The following is a 19,823-nucleotide window of genomic DNA, read 5'->3' as shown; positions in this document are numbered from 1 at the left end:
TTTATAGTTAAATGACAATAAACTTGACCTGACTTGACTTTTGGTGTATTTGAAAGACATTCTGATCTATTCCTGCTCTTGACAGAAAGACATGAAGCATGCAGAATGTTTGAAAATGCATGGTGATGCGCTTTGGTAGTAGAAATAAATATGCAGACTATTTTCTAAATGGGGAAAAAAATCCAAAAATCTGAGATGCAAGGGGACTTGGGAGTCCTTGTGCAGAACACCCTAAAGATTAACTTGCAGGTTGGGTCAGTGCTGAGGAAGGCAAATGCAATGTTAGCATTCATTTCATGAGGTCTAGAATACAATAGTAGGAATGTGATTCTGAGGCTTTATAAGGCACTGGTGAGGCCTCACCTTGAGTATTGTGAACAGTTCTGGGCTCCTCATCTTAGAAGAGTTGTGCTGGCATTGGAGATGGTCCAGATGAGGTTCACAAGGATAATTCCAGGAATGAAAGGGTTATCATATGAGGAACGTTTGATAGCTCTGGGTCTATACTAGCTGGAATTTAGAAGGATGAGTGGGGATCTCATTGAAACCCTTTGTATGTTGAAAGGCCCAGACAGAGTAGCTATGGAAAGGATGTTTCCTATGGTGGGAGAGTCTAGGACAAGAGCACACAGCTCACGATAGAGGAGCATCCATTCAAAACAGAGATGCAGAGAATTTCTTTAGCCAGAGGGTGGTGAATTCATGGAATTTGTTGCCACATGCAGCTGTGGAGGCCAGGTCGTTGGGTGTATTTAAGGCAGAGATTGGCAGGTTCTTGATTGCTCATGGCATCAAAGATTATGGGGAGAAGGCTGGGAACTTGGGTTGAGGAGGAGGAAATAAAAGGAGCAGCCATGCAGAGCAGACTCAATGGGCCAAATGGCCTAATTCTGCTCCTATGTCTATGGTCTTATAGTCAAACATTTATCGCCGCTTTGCCAGAAACTTCAGTTCAATCATGGCTACCATAAATGCACTCACCAAGAAAGCCTCTGCAGGATTCCATTCGACAAGTGAAGCAGATCAAGCTTTCTCAGAGCTAAAGAGACGTTTCACCACTGCCCCAGTGCTGCAACACCCAAACCCATTCCATCCAGTCATCACCATTCAGGTGGATACATTAGATGTCAGCATTGGAACTGTATTGTCCTACTGCTCTTCCGTGGATAACTTGCTGCATCTTTGTGGCTTTCTTCCGCATCACCTGACTCCACTGAATGTAACTATGATGTCAGGAACCAAGACTTTCTGGCTATAAAGAAAACCTCGGAAGTTTGGGATATTGGCTGGAGGGAGCAGAGCATCCTTCTTTTGTATTGACAGGTCACAAGAACTTCTACAACTCAACTCCCATCAGACATTGTTAGGGTCTGTTCTTCACTTGGTTTAACTTCACCTTCGTCTACCATCTGGGCAGCAAGAATACCAAAGCTGATTATCTCCTGGCACTATTCATAGTGAAGAAGGCTATCAACAAGGTCCAGGTTCAATTCCCATCACTGTCTGCAAGGAGTTTGTACGTTCTCCTCGTGACCACGGGGATTTCCTCTGGGTGCTCCAAATTCCTCCCACAGTCTAAAGATTTACCAGTTGGTAGGTTAATTGGTCATTGTAAATTGGGAGATTATCGGGCAGTACAGCTCGAAGGGCTGAAAGGGCCTATTCTGCCCTGCAGTTCAATAAATAAATAAATAAAGTTTGCGATTATAATCATCAAAAAGGATTTACCCAGTATTCCATGCATTCATCAAGTTGATGACTACTTCTGCTCCCCCTCCTTTCCACTTGATGGATGGGTGCCTGGTCTATTCTGAGCGGAGCCTCCTGACATTTCACCAGGCATGAGACCGGCTCCAGTATCTTGTGGATTGGGAGGGGTATGGCCCTGAGCAACCTTCTCGGGTTCCGGCCCAGGACAAGTCTCTCGTCTGGGCCTTACAGCAGGCACAAGTGTCTGGCGCCTTAGGGGCTGTGCCTAGGGAGGAGGACACTCTGCCACCGCGTCTGTGTGCCTCTCAGGAGAGGTGTAGAACAGGTTCCGTAATCACACTCCTGAGTATGCTCGTTCTAGCTGATTAGTGTTTCATTGTGGTGCTATTTAACTCTCTTCCTCTTGTTCCAGTGTTGTCGAGACAGTGTTGCCAAAGCATGCAACATCTATGCTTCCTGCTTACTTTCACCCTTGTCTGGGAAAGGACACTGCATTTTCAATTGACACTGTAAATGGGCGGTATTCATTTAGTATTAAGTTATTGCTTCCTAACTGCAGTGTTGGTGTTAGCTTTTAGCTTGACAGTTTTTTGTTAACGGCACTATAGCCAAACATTTATTGTTTTTTTTCCCTTTAATTCTGCACAGTTTTTATTAAAATTCAGTGAACTATTCATCTGCTTCAGTGTCTCTCCCTCTGCATTTGGGCAATAACCACACACGTGTCAAAAGCAGCATCCATCATCGTGGTCTCTGCTGATTGCTGCTATCGGGAAGGATGTACTGGAGCCTCAGGACCCACACCACAAGGTTCAGGAATAGTTATTACCCCTCAGCCATCAGGTTCTTGAACCAGAGGGGATAACTTCACTCACCCCACCACTGAACTCTTCCCACAACCTATGGACTCGCTTTCAAAGGACTCTTCATCTCATGTTCTTGAGGTAGATAATATATTATGCGTGCCTAAAGACTTTTGCGCAGTAGTGTACGTTGCTAAAAAGTGCCTGTACCATTTCATTTATAAACTCACATTCACTTATACCCAGTCACACTCACACTCACTTATACCCAGTCACACTCACACTCACTTATACCCAGTCACACTCACACTCACTTATACCCAGTCACACTCACATTCACTTATACCCAGTCACACTCACATTCACTTATACCCAGTGTTACGTACCCCGTAACTGGGTTGCCAAACCAGCAGAAATGGATCACTCAGTTGGAGTCTGGAGTACTAGAACTAAGAAAGTTTCATTACAGAAACAAGCAACACAGTAATCGAAAGGATAATAAATGCAACAGTTCAGTGATGATAAACACACATGTGCACAGAATTAAGATAACAGCATCAATCAAGCTCTGTCGTTGTCTAGGGGTAAATGACCAATTTCAAAATGACTCAAAGTTCAGTCCAGTTTAGTAGTTCAGTTCGCAGTAATCGTTGCCATGGCGGTGGACAACGTGGGGGAAGAGAGAGATAGAATAGGAACAACTCATCATTCAGAACGGCTTCACTCACAGACCAGCAAGATGGCTCACAGACCAGCGGGATGGCTCACAAACAGCTTTTGGGCAGGTCCTTGGTGATGTTACCTGAGGCCACCGACTGTGACCCCTCCTCCAGATGCGGTCGATCCTCTGCAGTGAACCCGGCACCCAGGCAAGGGCGGACACACACCGGGTTCCCGCTGATCGTACCTTTCCACCCTTGTCGTTGTCTGGCACTTCTCACCCACTCGTGAGAAGCGCACCGCTTCCAGGGTCTCGTTACCTCGGGTGGCGTGTGTCTGTCTTAGCGAACCTGTCCCTTTTTATCCCCCTGCTGGGGTATCGCCTGTCCATCACTTCAAACAGTTCAGGGTTCAAAGGGGGGAGCCGCTCCAGACAGCTCTTCCTCCCACATCCCTTCATTACACATCTCCAGACGCTGCTCCATTGTTCCTTATCTCTCCTTCCCCTGAGGGCAGGTGGCAGACCAACTGCTGATGCCACTGATGCTAGCCCAGGCCAGCAAACATCTTAATTTTATGTGTATTCTCGTAACACCAGTCACACTCACATTCGCTTATACCCAGTCACACTCACACTCACTTATACCCAGTCACACTCACACTCACTTATACCCAGTCACATTCACATTCACTTATACCCAGTCACACTCACATTCACTTGTACCCAGTCACACTCACATTCACTTATACCCAGTCACACTCACACTCACTTATACCCAGTCACACTCACATTCACTTATACCAAGTATACCCACATTCACATTCCCTTATACCCAGTCACACTCACATTCACTTATACCCAGTCACACTCACATTCGCTTATACCCAGTCACACTCACACTCACTTATACCCAGTCACACTCACACTCACTTATACCCAGTCACACTCACATTCACTTATACCAAGTATACCCACATTCACATTCTCTTATACCCAGTCACACTCACATTCACTTATACCCAGTCACACTCACACTCACTTATACCCAGTCACACTCACACTCACTTATACCCAGTCACACTCACACTCACTTATACCCAGTATACCCACATTCACATTCTCTTATACCCAGTCACACTCACATTCACTTATACCCAGTCACACTCACACCCACTTATACCCAGTATACCCACATTCACATTCTCTTATACCCAGTCACACTCACATTCACTTATACCCAGTCACACTCACATTCACTTATACCCAGTCACACTCACATTCGCTTATACCCAGTCACACTCACACTCACTTATACCCAGTCACACTCACATTCACTTATACCCAGTCACACTCACACTCACTTATACCCAGTCACACTCACATTCACTTATACCCAGTCACACTCACACTCACTTATACCCAGTATACCCACATTCACATTCTCTTATACCCAGTCACACTCACATTCACTTATACCCAGTCACACTCACACTCACTTATACCCAGTATACCCACATTCACATTCTCTTATACCCAGTCACACTCACACTCACTTATACCCAGTCACACTCACATTCACTTATACCCAGTATACCCACATGCACATTCTCTTATACCCAGTCACACTCACACTCACTTATACCCAGTCACACTCACATTCACTTATACCCAGTATACCCACATGCACATTCACTTATACCCAGTATACCCACATTCACATTCTCTTATACCCAGTCACACTCACATTCTCTTATACCCAGTCACACTCACACTCACTTATACCCAGTCACACTCACATTCACTTATACCCAGTATACCCACATGCACATTCTCTTATACCCAGTCACACTCACACTCACTTATACCCAGTCACACTCACATTCACTTATACCCAGTATACCCACATGCACATTCACTTATACCCAGTATACCCACATTCACATTCTCTTATACCCAGTCACACTCACATTCTCTTATACCCAGTCACACTCACACTCACTTATACCCAGTCACACTCACATTCACTTATACCCAGTATACCCACATGCACATTCTCTTATACCCAGTCACACTCACACTCACTTATACCCAGTCACACTCACATTCACTTATACCCAGTATACCCACATGCACATTCACTTATACCCAGTATACCCACATTCACATTCTCTTATACCCAGTCACACTCACACTCACTTATACCCAGTCACACTCACATTCACTTATACCCAGTATACCCACATGCACATTCACTTATACCCAGTCACATTCACATTCACATATAGAATCACCTCCATCAGGATCGAAACATTTCTTTCAAGTAATATTGTTCTACCGTGCTTAATATTATTTTCTACAGCACACTGGGGTCCCATGGATACAATTGCAATTCACCCAGTGCAGTTTTGTGTTAGCCAGGCATTTCCCTTTGAACTAGCATATGATGTACTGTACATCTTTGACATCTGAAAGAGTGCTGTTTATTGTTTTGTTTCCTCTGCGGACTGCTACGTTGATCATTTTCACTGGCTGCCTCTCGGAAGGAAGGGGGCGAATATTTAAAGGAAATCTGACAGTAACTTCTTTGCTCGGAAGGTGGTGCGACTGTGGAACAAGCTGCCAGCAGAAGTGATGGCTGCAGGTTCAAATGTTAACATTTAAGGGAAGCTTGGATAGGTACATGGATGAGAAAGGTATCGAGGGGGGGTTGCTATGGTGCCTTGTGTTGTGTATGGCTGTTGGTACTGTGCATTGCACCTTAGTCTCGGAGGATCGCTGATTCATTCAGCTGTATTCATGGGTATTCATGTATGGTTCAATGATAATTAAAGTTGAACTTAGATTTGAGCTTTTATCCTGATGCTCTGAACAGCCCTCTTGTATGATCAGGTGGTCTCTTGACCTCACAATCTAACTCATCATGATCTTGTACCTTGTTGTCTCCCTGCACTGCTTGCTTTTTGCAACTGCAACTCTATGTCATGTCGAGTTTATTGTCATTTAACTAAATGCATGTATATAATGTATATAACCATATATTGTATATAGAAATAGATGTTTCCCAAACCAGGGTGTAAAGCACAGTCGTGCACATAACACACAATAGCTTATGAAGGTAAGGGTAAAATCTACAGATAAATCACACATCAATAACAAACTAAAGTGCATTAATTAAATATTGTAATGTATCGAACAGATTAACCAGTGACATTTTGGATATGATATGGCAGGGAGGCCAGCAGCCTAATGGCCTGAGGGAAGAAACAAGTTTCCAATCATGACCATTCATGTTTTTATGTCTCCTGCCTGATGGTAGAAAGTCAAAGAGGATAATGGATGGATGGGTGGGATCCTTAATAATTCTAAGGGTGCTGCATATGCAGCACTCCTGACGAATGTGTGAAGGCTCTGCTGTGCCTTCTTGTTCAGGGAGATGATATTAAGGGACCAGGTGAAGTCATCCATGATGTGAACTCCCAGGAACTTGGTGCACTTAACTCTCCCTATAGAGGAGCCGTGTATTCGAAGAGGGGGATGGTTTGTCTGCACCTTCCTGACCTCCACAGTGATTTCCTTGGCCTTGTCCACTTCCAGGCTTAGGCTGTTCTTCTCGCACCAATCCAGCAGCCACTCTACTTCCTTTCTGTACTCCGTCTCATCAAGGTTCTGGATTAGGCCAACCAGTGTTGTGTTGCAAACTTGAAGACATGGTTTGAGCTGAATCCTGTAATGCAGTCAGGTGTCAGCAGTGTGAACAGCAACGGGCTGAGGACACAGCCTTGGGGAGCGACTGTGTAATGAGACTAGAGACGTTGTTGCCCACAAGGAAGTCTGCTAGGAAGTCTGTATCCATTTGCAGAGGGAGGTGTTGAGACCCAGAGAGGACAGTTACCCAGCAACACACACAAAATGCTGGAGGAACTTAGCAGGCCAGGCAGCACTTAAAAAAAGAGTACAGTCGACATTTCAGGCTGAAACCCTTCAGCGGGATTGGGAAAAGCAATAACAGAAGCTAGTCCTGCCGAAGTGTTTCAGCCCAAAATGTCGACTGTACTCTTTTTTTTAGATGCTGCCTGGCCTGCTGAATTTCTCCAGTATTTTGTGCGTTTTGCTCGGTCGTCCAGCATCGGCAGATTTTCTTCTGTTTGTGAAGACAGTTTCCCCACCAGTTTTGGGCGGGGGGGAATGATGGTGTAAACACCAAACTCTGGTTTATAAGCAGCAGTCAGGCATATAAGACCCCATTTTCCAGGTGGGATGGGACAGAGGTTATTGCATCATCAGTGGATGGACTTGAGTGATAAGCGAAGCGGAATCAGTCCAATATAGCTGGGAGTAAGGCTTTAATATGCTCCATGATCAGCCACTCAAAGTCTTTCATCATGGTTGATGTTAATGCCACCAGACGATAGTCATTTAGGCAGGTTACTGTCTCTTTCTTTGGCACTGGAATGATGGTTGCTGCCTTGAAAACTGAGGGGACAATGGACTGTTACAGACAGATGTTGAACTCAGTTAGTTGGGCTGCGGAGTCTTTCAGAACCCAACCTGGTATATTACTCTGCATTCAGTTATTGCTTTTTCCTTATACTACCTCAACATACAATGTGGTCAAAATGTCTGTATAAATGGCATGCAAAGCAAATATTTTCACTGTAACTCACTGCATATAAAAATAATGAAACAATTACCAATTATCAACAGCCAATGAAATCTGACACATAGAACCATAAAAGGAAAAAAAGTAACACAAATCAAAGTTGCTGGTGAACGCAGCAGGCCAGGCAGCATCTCTAGGAAGGGGTACAGTCGACGTTTCAGGCCGAGACCTCTCGTCAGGACTAACTGAAGGAAGAGTGAGTAAGGGATTTGAAAGTTGGAGGGGGAGGGGGAGATCCAAAATGATAGGAGAAGATAGGAGGGGGAGGGATGGAGCCAAGAGCTGGACAGATGATTGGCAAAGGGGATACGAGCGGATCATGGGACAGGAGGCCCAGGGAGAAAGAAAAGTGGGAGGGGGGAATAAAAAAACTCAGAGGATGGGCAAGAGGTATAGTCAGAGGGACAGAGAGAGAAAAAGGAGAGAGAGAGAGAAAGAACGTGTGTATATAAATAAATAATGGTTGGGGTATGAGGGGGAGGTGGGGCATTAGCGAAAGTTAGAGAAGTCAACGTTCATGCCATCAGGTTGGAGGCTACCCAGACGGAATATAAGGTGTTGTTCTTCCAACCTGAGTGTGGCTTCATCTTTACAGTAGAGGAGGCCGTGGATAGACATGTCAGAATGGGAATGGGATGTGGAATTAAAATGTGTGGCCACTGGGAGATCCTGCTTTCTCTGGCGGACAGAGCGTAGGTGTTCAGCAAAACGATCTCCCAATTTGAGTGATGCAGTTCAATCTTCATCATAAAATAGCCAAATAGTGCTGAATGATAGCCAGCAGTGTTCCAAATGGAATTCCTGATTCAGCTTTCTGTCATGTGTTGTGGATTGAGGCCTGACTCCAGGACAATCCAGCATAATAACCACTAAAACCGTGCCAAGGCTTTAACCATCTGGGCATATCATTTCAAAGAGCTGAATGTTGCTTTCACTGAGAAGATGAACGCATTGGCTATTGGCTATTCTTAGAGTGGTTGCAAAAGTGACAGAGGGTTGCAATAAATTAAGCTGTTTACTTTAAATGATGTGTGGTCCGTAGGTATGTGTAATGATTTAAGTATTAAAGTCGCTAATCAAACAAAATTAAAATACACCAAAAGAAACAGGAGCAGAATTAGGCCACTCAGCTCATGGAGTCTGATCTGTTATTCCATCATGGCTGATTTAATATCCATCTCAACCCCATTCTCCTGCCTTCTCCCTATACCCTTTGATGCCTTAATGAATCAAGAACCTTTCAAACTCTGACTTGGCCTCTGTAGTGGTAGTTAATAGCATTATTCCTCTGTCACTCAGTTAGCCACCCCCACTTGGGAGGAGTTTACATATTGTACAAGCAGCATTATCAATAAAGTTTAATTGAATAGTTCAGAGCTTTTCCATAGAGTGGGAGTGGGTGGGGTCCCTTTGAGAGCGAATGGGGAGGGATAGGGTCCTATAGGGAGTGCGGACAGTGGGAGTGAATGGGAAAGGGTGGGGTCCCATTGGAAGTCTGGACGGTGGGAGTGAATGGGAAGGGGTGGGGTCCCATTAGGCCCAAGTGATGGAAGTGAACGGGAAGGATGGGATCCAGTGGGAGTGTGGAAGGTGGAAGTGAATGGCAAGCGGTGGATAGGTGAGGAACTTGGAATGGGACTGACCCTCCCAGTTGCGCGTACTCACATGAAGAAGATGAAATGCTTGACAAAGATGTAGAGGACAAGGAAGATACTTATATGCCAGTAACCTGTGGGAGATAAGGCAGAAACACAGTGCAGAGGCTGAAACTCAGATCAAACCTAACCAAACATTGCTGAAGCTGCTCGGATGGGCCCACATCCGTGAGAGAAGAACGCCTCATCTGGTTGTAGGGAGTGGAGACTGGTGCAGGGTGAGTATGAGCGTATACTGAGTACATACATGTCATCACATACAGTCCTCAGATTCATTTCTCTGCGGGCATACTCAGCAAAAATATAGAATAGTAGCTTTAACAAGCTCAATGAAAGATCAACCAGAGTGCAGAAGACAACAACTGTGCAAATGCAAATATAAATTAAATACCAATAAATAACGAGAACAAGATAAAGAGTCTTTAAGGTGAGATCATTGGTTGTGGGAACATCTCAGTGGATGGGCAGGTGAGTGTAGTTATCCCCTTTTGTTCAAGAGTCTGATGGTTGCGGGGTAATAACTATTCATGAACCTGATGCTCTTGTACCTTCTACCTGATGGCAGCAGCGAGAAAAGAGCATGGCCTGGTGGTGGGGATCTCTGATGATGGATGCTGCTTTCCTGCAACAGCATTTCATGTAGATGTGCTCAGTGGTTGGGAGGGCTTTACCCGTGATGTACTGGGCCAAATCCACTACCTTTTGTTGGATTTTCCATTCAAACCCATTGGTGTTTCCATACCAGTTGACAATCGGGTGTCAATTAGTTCACTCAACTTCACTCACCCCATCACTGAACTGTTGCCACAACCTTTGGATTCACCATGGGACATGAGAACGGCGTGTGTTGAGTACAATGGTATATATTTATGGAGTGGGGTATAAATTGGTAAATTGATTTAATAATGTCACATGTACAGTAAAAATACTTGTCCTGCATATCATCTATATTGTACTGCGTACAGTTATGGTCACCCCACTATAGGAAGGATGCTGAGGCTATGGAGAGGGTGCAGAAGTGGTTCACCAGGATGCTGCCTGCTCTCATGAGAGGCTGGACAAACTTAGGTCGTTTTCTTTAGAGCGCTGGAGGCTGAGGGGAGACCTGATAGAGGTTTACAAGATTATGAGAGGCATAGATAGAGTGGACAGAAAGTATCTGTTTCTCAGGGTTGAAATGTCAAATACCAGAGGGCATGCACTGAAGGTGAAAGTGGGTAGGTTCAAGGGGGATGTGAGGAGTAAGTTTTTTTACTCAGAGAGCAGTGGATGCCTGGAATGCACTGCCTGGTTTGGTAGTAGGAGCCAATAAATTAGAGGCTTTTAAGAAATGTTTGGACGTGAGAGGATGGAGGGATATGGACACGGCGTAGGTAGGAGAGATTAGTGTTTGAGTGATTTAGACATGCTTCTGAGCTGGTTCAGAACAACATTGTGGGCCGAATAGCACATTCCTGTGGTGTCCTCTTCTATGTTCTATGTCCCTCTATTCTGAGGCTGTGCCCTCTAGTCCTAGACTCACCCACTATCGGAAACATCCCCTCCACATCCACTCTAAATAGGTCGTTCAATTTTCGATAGGTTTCAATGAAATCCTCCCTCATTTTTCAAAACTCCAGTGAGTTCAGGACCAAAGCCATCAAACGTTCCTTGTGCACCTCTTTCGTTCCTGCAATCATTCTCATAAACCTCCTCTGGACCATCTCCATTGCCAGCACATATATTTTTTAGATAAGGAGTCCAAAACTGCTCACAATACTCCAAGTGCAGCCTGACCAACTACTTACAAAGCCTCAGTATCACACCCTTCCTCTAGTATTCTCGTCCTCTTGAAATTAATCTCAATGTGGCACTTGCCTCCCTTACCACCCATACAACCTGCAAGTTAACATTTAGGGAATCCTGCACAAGGACTCCCAAGTAGCTTTGCACCTCTAATTCTGGAGTTTCCTCCCTGTATAGAAAATAATCTATGCATTTATTCTTTCTACCAAAATGCATGACCATACACTTCCCTACACTAATTCCATCTGCCCCTTCTTTCCCCAAAATATAAATATGTCCTTCTGCAGATTCTCTGCTTCCTCAACATGATCTTCCCCTCCACCTATCTTTGTATTGTTTTCAAATTTGGCCACAAAGCTATGAATTCCATCATGCAAGTTGTTGACATACAATATCAGGTAATAAGAAGCGATCCCAATACAACCTCTGCAGAGCACCACTACTCACCCCCAGCCAACCAGAAAAGACTCCTTTGACCCCTTTTTCCCACACTTTGATTCCTACTAATCAGCCAATCTTCTATTCATTTTAGTATATTTACTGTAATACCATGGGCTCTTATCTTGTTAAACAGCCTCATGTGCAGCACCATGTCAACGGACTTCTGAAAATCCAAGTAAGCAACATCCACTGACTCTCCTTTGTCTATCCTGCCTGTTATTTCCTCAAAGAATTCCAAGAGATTTATCAGGCAAAATTTCCCTTTGAGGAAACCAGGCTAAAATCATGTGCCTCCAAGTATCCCAAAACCTCATCCTTAATAATGGACTTCAACATCTTCCCAACCACTGAACTCAGGCTAATTAACCTTTAATTAATTTTCTGCTGCCTCTGTCTCTTCTTAAAGAGTGGAGTGACATTTGTAACTTCTCAGTCCTCTGAAGACATTTCAGGATCTAGTAATTCTTGAAAGATCTTTACAAAGGCCTCCACAATCTCTTCAGCCACCTCCTTCATAACCTAGAGTGTATCTGGCCCAAGTGACTTATCTACCTCCAGACCTTTGAGTGTCCCAAACACCTTCTCCTTAGTAACAACAACTGCATCCTGTCACTCTTGAATTTCTGGTATACTGCTGGTATCTTCCATAATGAATACCGATGCAAAATATTTGATATGTTCATGCGCCTTTTTTTTGCCTCCTATTACTACCTCTCCAGCATCAATTTCCAGCCACCCAATATCCACTCTCACCTCTATTTTATTCTTTATATATCTGAAAAATAATTGGTATCTTTTTTGATATTATCAGCTTCATATTTAATCTTTTCTCACCTTAAGTTTTTTCTAGTTGTCTTCTGTTGGTTTATAAAGCTTCCCAATCCTCTCACTTCCCATTATTTTTTTTTCTATATTGTATACTCTCTCTTCTGCTTTTATGCTATTTTTCACTCCCATTGTCAGCCATGGTTGCCACATCCTCCCTTTATAATATTTCTACTTCTTTGGAATGTATCCATCATGCACCTTCTGAATTGCTTCAAGAAAGTCTAGCCATTGTTCCGCTATCATCCCTGCGAGCTTCCCCTTCCTATCATTTTGGCCAGCTCCTCTTTCATGCCTCTGTAATTCCCTTTACTCTACAGTAATACTCATTCTCAGACTCATATATCTTCCTCTCAAACCAGGATAAATTCTGTCATATTATGATCACTGACTCCTAAGGGTTCCTTTACCTTAAGCTCCCTAATCAATTCTGGTTCATTACACAATACCCAAATCCGGAATTGCATTTCCACTAGGGAGTTCAACCTCAAGCTGCTCTATAAAGCCATTTTTGTAGGCATTCTACAAATTCCTTCTCTTGGGATCTAGCACCAACCTTATTTTCTAAATTTACCTGCATATTGAAATCCCAATAACTATTGTAACTTTGCCTTAACTACATGTCTTTCTTATTTCCCATTGAAATTTATATCCCACACCTTGGCTACTGTTTGGGGGCATGTGTATAACACCCATCAAGGTCTTTTTACTCTTGTAGTTTATCAACTTTACTTTATAAGTGGAAGGAAACTTTACCATGAAATTTATCTTAGGAGTCTAACACTTGAAAGGAAAGATTTAAAAAGAAGTGAAGACCAAATTTTTCTTGTATGATTAGTGTTTCCTGTGTTAATTGCAAGTATGGAGGAAGAACTACAAAACTTAATTGATATAGTTGTTGAAGAAAGTACAAAAATGGGTCTATCTATCAATTGCAAAAAGACAGAATGTATGGTGATATCCAAAAAGAAGGAGAATCCTGTCTGCAGGCTGAGAATAAATGGGGAAGACATAAAACAAGTACAGAACTTTTGCTACTTAGGAAGCCGGGTGACATCAGATGGCAGGTATGACATGGACATCAAAAGAAGAATAGGGATGGCAAAAGACACCTTTACGAGAATGAAGAGTATACTGACCAATACTAAACTAGGCGTGACAACCCACTCAGAGTACTGAAATGTTACATTTATCCAGTTATGTTATATGGCTCAGAATGTTGGACAATATCTAGTAACATGAAGAAACGAATTGAAGCAGCAGAGATGTGGTTTTTGAGGAAGATGCGAAGAATATCATGGACGAGATGAATATCTAACGAGGATGTCATGAACAGAGCAAACACTAAAAGAGAAATAATGTATGAGATCATGAAAAGGCAATGTAACTTCATTGGACATGTAATTAGGAAAGAGGAGTTAGAATGCATGGTAATTATAGGAAAGATTGAAGGGAAGAAAGCAAGAAGAAGACAAAGACAAATGATGATGGAGACAGCAGCCAGAGAACTGGAAATGAATACCAATGAATTGATCCACTTGACCCGAAACAGGAGTGTGTGGGCCATGGCAGTCAAAGCTCAAACTGGGCACGGCACCTGATGATGATGATGATTGGTATAGGGAATGAGGTGCCTGAGGAAGTGGATTAATCAAGCACAACTACAACCTTTTAAAGAATTGGGACAGGTGAATGGATAGTAAGGGCCCAGGGGGATGTAGGCCAAACACAGGACCAGGGACTTGTTTCCATGCTGTCTGACTCTGGGTTTCTATAAGCATACATTTTACCAGTCAGTAAGTGCCTACTTTGACAGCACCTTCCAAACCCATGAACACTCAGCACCAGTTACATGAAATAACCACATCCTGCAGGCTTCAATTAAATCTGCACCATGTCCTGATTTGGAAATATTTCATCATTGTAATTTTTTAAATCCTGGAACCCCTTCCATTCCCAAAGGCAATGGAAACCTTCATCTTACATACTCTACAGGATTCAGGAAAGTAGCTCACCATCACTTTTCCATTGGCACTTACAAGTGGACAATTTTGTACTTGCCAGTGAAGCTTTCATCCTAAAAATGAATAATAATGAACAATATAGTTTATCACAAGAGGGAAGAATGTTTTTTGATGGCTAGCTCTGAAATGCAAGCTGTAATATCAAATGCAATTATACTCTTCCACTTTTAGTCAATTCTATTAACATAACTTAAACCAATGTATAAGATATTGGTGAGACAATGCTTAGAGTAATGTGTGCATTTCTGGTTCAAAGTTCAAAGTACATTTATTGTCAAAGTATGTGTACGGTATACAACTTTCAGATTCGTCTTCTTGATGACAGTGACAAAACAAAGAAGAAAGAAAACATAAACCCCACATGACAAGACCACCATCAGAGAAAAAAGAACAAATCATGCAAGCATCAAAAAGCGAACCAATAACACACATAACAGTAAACATCAGATTGCATCCCCAAAAGTGAGTTCACAGCCACAAGGTGAGTGAAGCCGGTCCAGGAGCCAATGGCAGTGGGCAGAGCCAACAAGTCAGTCAGTTCATTACTGTGTTGATAGCTGCAGGTCATGACCACACCAAAGCACCAAGTTATAGGAAGGATGTCATTAAGTTAGAGAGGATGCAGGAGAGATTCCCAAGGGTGTTACCATAACTGGAGTGTGTGAATTGTAAGGAAAGACTGGAAAGGCTGGGATTGTTTTCCCTGGCATGTTCAGTAGGAGGCTGAGGGGTGACCTTACAAGGGTATATAAAGTCAGGAGAGGCATAGATAGTTTTGTTCTCAAGGTAGGGGAGTCTAAAACCAGAAGGCATAGATTTAAGCTTAGAGGAAATTCTTGGTGGGAACATGAGGGACATAGTTTTCACACAGAAGATTCTGAGTATGTGGAATGAGATGCCAGTGGAAGTGGTCGATGTGAGTAGCATTACAATTTAGAGAGATATTGATAGGAAAGGTATGGAGGATATGAGCCAAATGTAAGCAAATGGACATACGCAAGCAGTCAATTATGTCGGCATGAAGGACCTGTGATGAAGGCCTGTTCCAAACTGTGTAACAGTGATTCCAATGTGCACTGGTCGGCAAAGTAGATATTGTTGCTCTCTCTGATCCATAGCATTAGCATCAAAAACTAATTTCTCTCTGCATTTACTACTTAATCCTGGGAGCAGGAAATATAAAAATATTTGTTTTTTTCTGTCTTGTTATAATCTCACAGGCCTTTCAAGAATACAGGCTAACTGCTGTAATGTCACATTTCCAACATAAGTCTGTTCTTTAAGCTTTAGTACCTGGATTTACATTTAAGCCAAACAGAAAGATTGAAACTCACATTTCCTGAATAGTTATTATAAATCTTAAAGTGATCAAAGCTGAATTAACTTCAGCCCAGCAATATCACGGTAGCTTTATGTCCGTTATTCAGCAATAATCCACACCTACTCAAAAATGAAGAACGGGTGAGGACGTATTTGGTCTATGAACATATTAATGTGTTAGAAGTTCAGTTTTACTCTTAGTCTGCTTCGTTCTATACCAAATTTCTCTATTCTGGAACCACAAACACAAAACCAAATTTTCATGGACAATGTCCTTTAACTTGATACACATGGCATAAGAAAAGGAAATACCAACTTAAAAGTCATTTAAATAGTGCAAATGAAAGACAGTTGGGTGTGAAGTGGACCACAACCAACAGTGCCAAATTTGTGCTGGTGAATAAGCAGACCACTTAGCAATCTGCCCCATTTTCTGCTCATCTGGCATGGTATAAAACAGGCTGCTAATTTGATATCACAGACTTTGCACTACTGCTCAAGGGAAGTTTCGTTCCCCCGCCCTCTCCAAACCAGATGATTGGTGCTGTGCAACCAATGCTCAGGCAAGATACTGACAGCAGGAGCAATCAATGCAAAACAAGACAATAAACCTGTCAACCAGAATCAACCAATAAACGCAAAGCTACCTCAGCTTTTATGGTCATTTTGCCATTTACTTTAAAAGTGCTAATAAATTGTCAGTATTATTAATTGACACAAAATATTCCAATTAACTCACCCTTGGTAAAACCACTAAGGGAAATCAGTACTGCTGAGTGTGGAATTCTCTTCTATTTTACAACTCATTTTGCTATGCCCAAGTTATTTTTTTTTCTTATCATGTGCAGCTCCGGTTACTGCATGACAGCAAGTGAATGGAGGCTTTGGAGAGAGTGCAGAAGAGGTTTACCAAGATTTTGTCTAGATTTATAGTGTTTTAGCTATAAAGAGCAGTTAGAAAAACTTGGATTACTTTCCCTGGAATGTTGGAGGCCAAAGGGTGACCTAGGAGCATTATATAAAATTGAGAGACGTTGATAGGGTAGGTAGTCAGAGTCTCTTTCCCAGACTGGAAATGTCAAATATTTGAGCGCATAACTTCAAGGTGAAAGAGGGGAAAAAATAAAGGAGATTTACAAGGCAAGTATTTTATACAGAGAGTGAGAGGTGATTGGAACACACTACCAAAGGAAATGGCAGAAGCAGATATGATGGCAACATTGAAGAAGCTTTCAGGCCTTAGACCTGAAACATCTCTGCTATCTAAGACCTTGTAATGTTTAGCAAAAAGCTAAACTGAAGGTAAAGAAAACTGGATTTTTGAAGTGCCAAGGAAATTATTCGTTGTCAGTTTACGGGCACATATCAACCACAATTTAAATTTAGAGCAGAATTGAGACAGACTAAGTTAGTCATTCTTATCCAATCCTTCTGTTTAGTGTTATACTTTTTATCACAAGAAGGCACTTGCTTTTGTAACAGGATTTCTTATTACATAAGAAAAATCATACGGGGATCAGAAGTGGAGAGAGTAAGCAATTTCAAGTTCCTGGGTGTCAATATCTCTGAGGACCTAACCTTGACTCAATATATTGATGCAGCTATAAAGAAGACAAGACAGCAGCTATACTTCATAAGGAGCTGAGAAGATTTGGTTTGTCAACTACAATATTCGAAAATTTCCACAAATAAACTGCAGAGAGCATTCTAACTGACTGGTATGGGGTGGGGGCTACTGCACATAATCGGAATAAGTTGCAGAAAATTGTAATATTAGTCAGGTCCATCTTGGGTGACCACCAAGAGAAGTAAGGTGAGTAAGCAGTCAGTGCAACCTTCACCTATGGCCATACTTAGATTTCTGGATCACTGGGATCTCTTCTGGGGAGGATATGAAATGTACAAACAGGACAAGTTACACTGGAACATGAGGCTGATTAATATCCTTGTGGGAAGGTTTGCTAGAGCTGTTGGGGAGGGTTTAAACTAATTTGGCTGGGCGATGAGAACCGGAGTGATAAGCCTGAGGGTGGGACAGGTGGTATACAAGTTGATTCAGTGTGTAGTAAGACTATGAGGAAGGACAGGAACATGACAGGGCAAAATTGCAGTCAGTGGGATGAGGTGAAATGTAACAATGGGGGGAAAATTGAAAAGGATGATGAATACATACCTGAAGATGTTACATTTGAATGCATACAGTGTACAGAATAAGGTACATGATCTTGTAACACGGTTAAGAGATTGACAGTTTTGATGTTGTGGGCATCAGTGAGTTATGGCTGAAAGAAGATCATAGTTGGGAACTTAAAATCAAAGGATACATCTTTTATTGAAAGGACAGGTAGGTAGGCAGAGGGGATAGAATGGCTCTGTTGATAAAAAACGAAATCAAATACACGTACTGCTAAAAAAAGACTGCAATGCATCACTTAGAATATACTGTAAAGGTGTGGAAGAAAGTTTTGTGGTTGAATTAAACTAAAGTGGAACTTCTTGGCCTCAACACTAAGTAGTATGTGTGGCATAAATCTAATATTGTGCATCAGCCAGGTAACAACCTACTAAATACAGAGCCTCTGCCAGAAAGCTTAAACTGGGGAGAAAGTTCATCTTTCATCAGGACAACAACCCAATGCACATTGCCAGAGCAACCGTGGAGTGGCTTCAAATGAAGAAAATTGATGTCCTTGAGTGGCCCAGTCAGAGTCCTGACCTTAACCCAATCGAACATCTCCGGCAAGATCTCCAGATTGCTGTCCACCACCGTTCTCCAACTAACCTGGCACAGCTTGACCAATTTTGCAAGGAGGAATGGGCAAACCTTGCACCATCACAATGTGCAAAGCTAATAGAGACTTATTCAATAGCTATAATAGCTGTGAGAGGAGGTTCAACTAAGTGCTGAGCAAAGAGAGATGAATACTTTTGAACCTCTGACATTTCAGCTTTTGCATTTTTAGTTATTCATGCTTTATAATTGCCCAGTTTTTGACTCTACTTTGAACAAAAGGAGCATGTGATTTACAAATACAAATTCTCAGTTAAATTGATAAAATCAGTGGTTGTAGTACTCATTTATGTGAACAATAATTGGGGCTGAATACTTTTTCAAGGCACCGTATGCTTGTTTTGAAGGCGGTGCAGAGGAGGGTCACCAGGTTGATTCCGGAGATATGAGTTCTAATCTATGAAGACAGATTGAGTCATCTGTGCTATACCCACAGGAATTCAGAAGAATGAGAGGAAATCTTATAGAAACATAAAAAATTATGAAGGCGATGGATAAGATAGAAGTAGGAAAATTGTTTCCACTGATAAGAGTGACTAGAAATAGGGAACATAGCCTCAAGGTTCAGGCTAGAATAGATTTAGGATGGAGGTGAGGAGAAACTGCTTTTTCTACAGAGTAGTGCATCTGTGGAAGTATTTCCCTAGAGAAGCAATAGAGGGCACATGATGAAAAATATTTTGGACACAGTTGGATAGATTTTTGGATAGCATGTGAATTAAGGTTTGTGGGGGAAAGGCAGATAGGTGAGTTGAGTCCACAGCCAGACCAGCCATGCTCTTATTGAAAGGTATTGTTCCTCCAACCTGAGTGTGGCTTCATCTTTACAGTAGAGGAGGCCGTGGATAGACATGTCAGAATGGGAATGGGACGTGGAAAAACAGCACCTTATATTCCGTCTGGGTAGCCTCCAACCTGATGGCATGAACATCGACTTCTCTAGCTTCTGTTGATGCCCCACCTCCCCCTCGTACCCCATCTGTTACTTATTTTTAAACACACATTCTTTCTCTCACTCTCCTTTTTCTCCCTCTGTCCCTCTGAATATACCCCTTGCCCATCCTCTGGGTTCCGCCCCCCTTGTCTTTCTCCCCGGGCCTCCTGTCCCATGATCCTCTCGTATCCCTTTTGCCTATCACCTGTCCAGC

The 19,823-nt window shown here is 42.6% G+C and overlaps 1 long non-coding RNA gene across 1 annotated transcript in view; it reads left to right on the top strand.

The window, feature by feature from the left end:
• Window positions 1-5,849: 5,849 nt before the first annotated feature.
• LOC134354555 (uncharacterized) overlaps window positions 5,850-19,823 on the top strand; it is a 28,027-nt gene continuing 14,053 nt past the window's right edge. The window contains exon 1 of the long non-coding RNA XR_010019849.1: window positions 5,850-5,867. This is a non-coding gene — a long non-coding RNA (uncharacterized LOC134354555). The remainder of the gene's footprint in view (window positions 5,868-19,823) is intronic.

The sequence above is a fragment of the Mobula hypostoma genome, chromosome 12 (assembly GCF_963921235.1).
Source record: "Mobula hypostoma chromosome 12, sMobHyp1.1, whole genome shotgun sequence".
In the NCBI taxonomy this organism is placed as follows: Eukaryota; Metazoa; Chordata; class Chondrichthyes; order Myliobatiformes; family Myliobatidae; genus Mobula; species Mobula hypostoma.
Note: the sequence above shows the minus strand (reverse complement) of the source record. Positions and strands in the feature narration are given on the sequence as shown.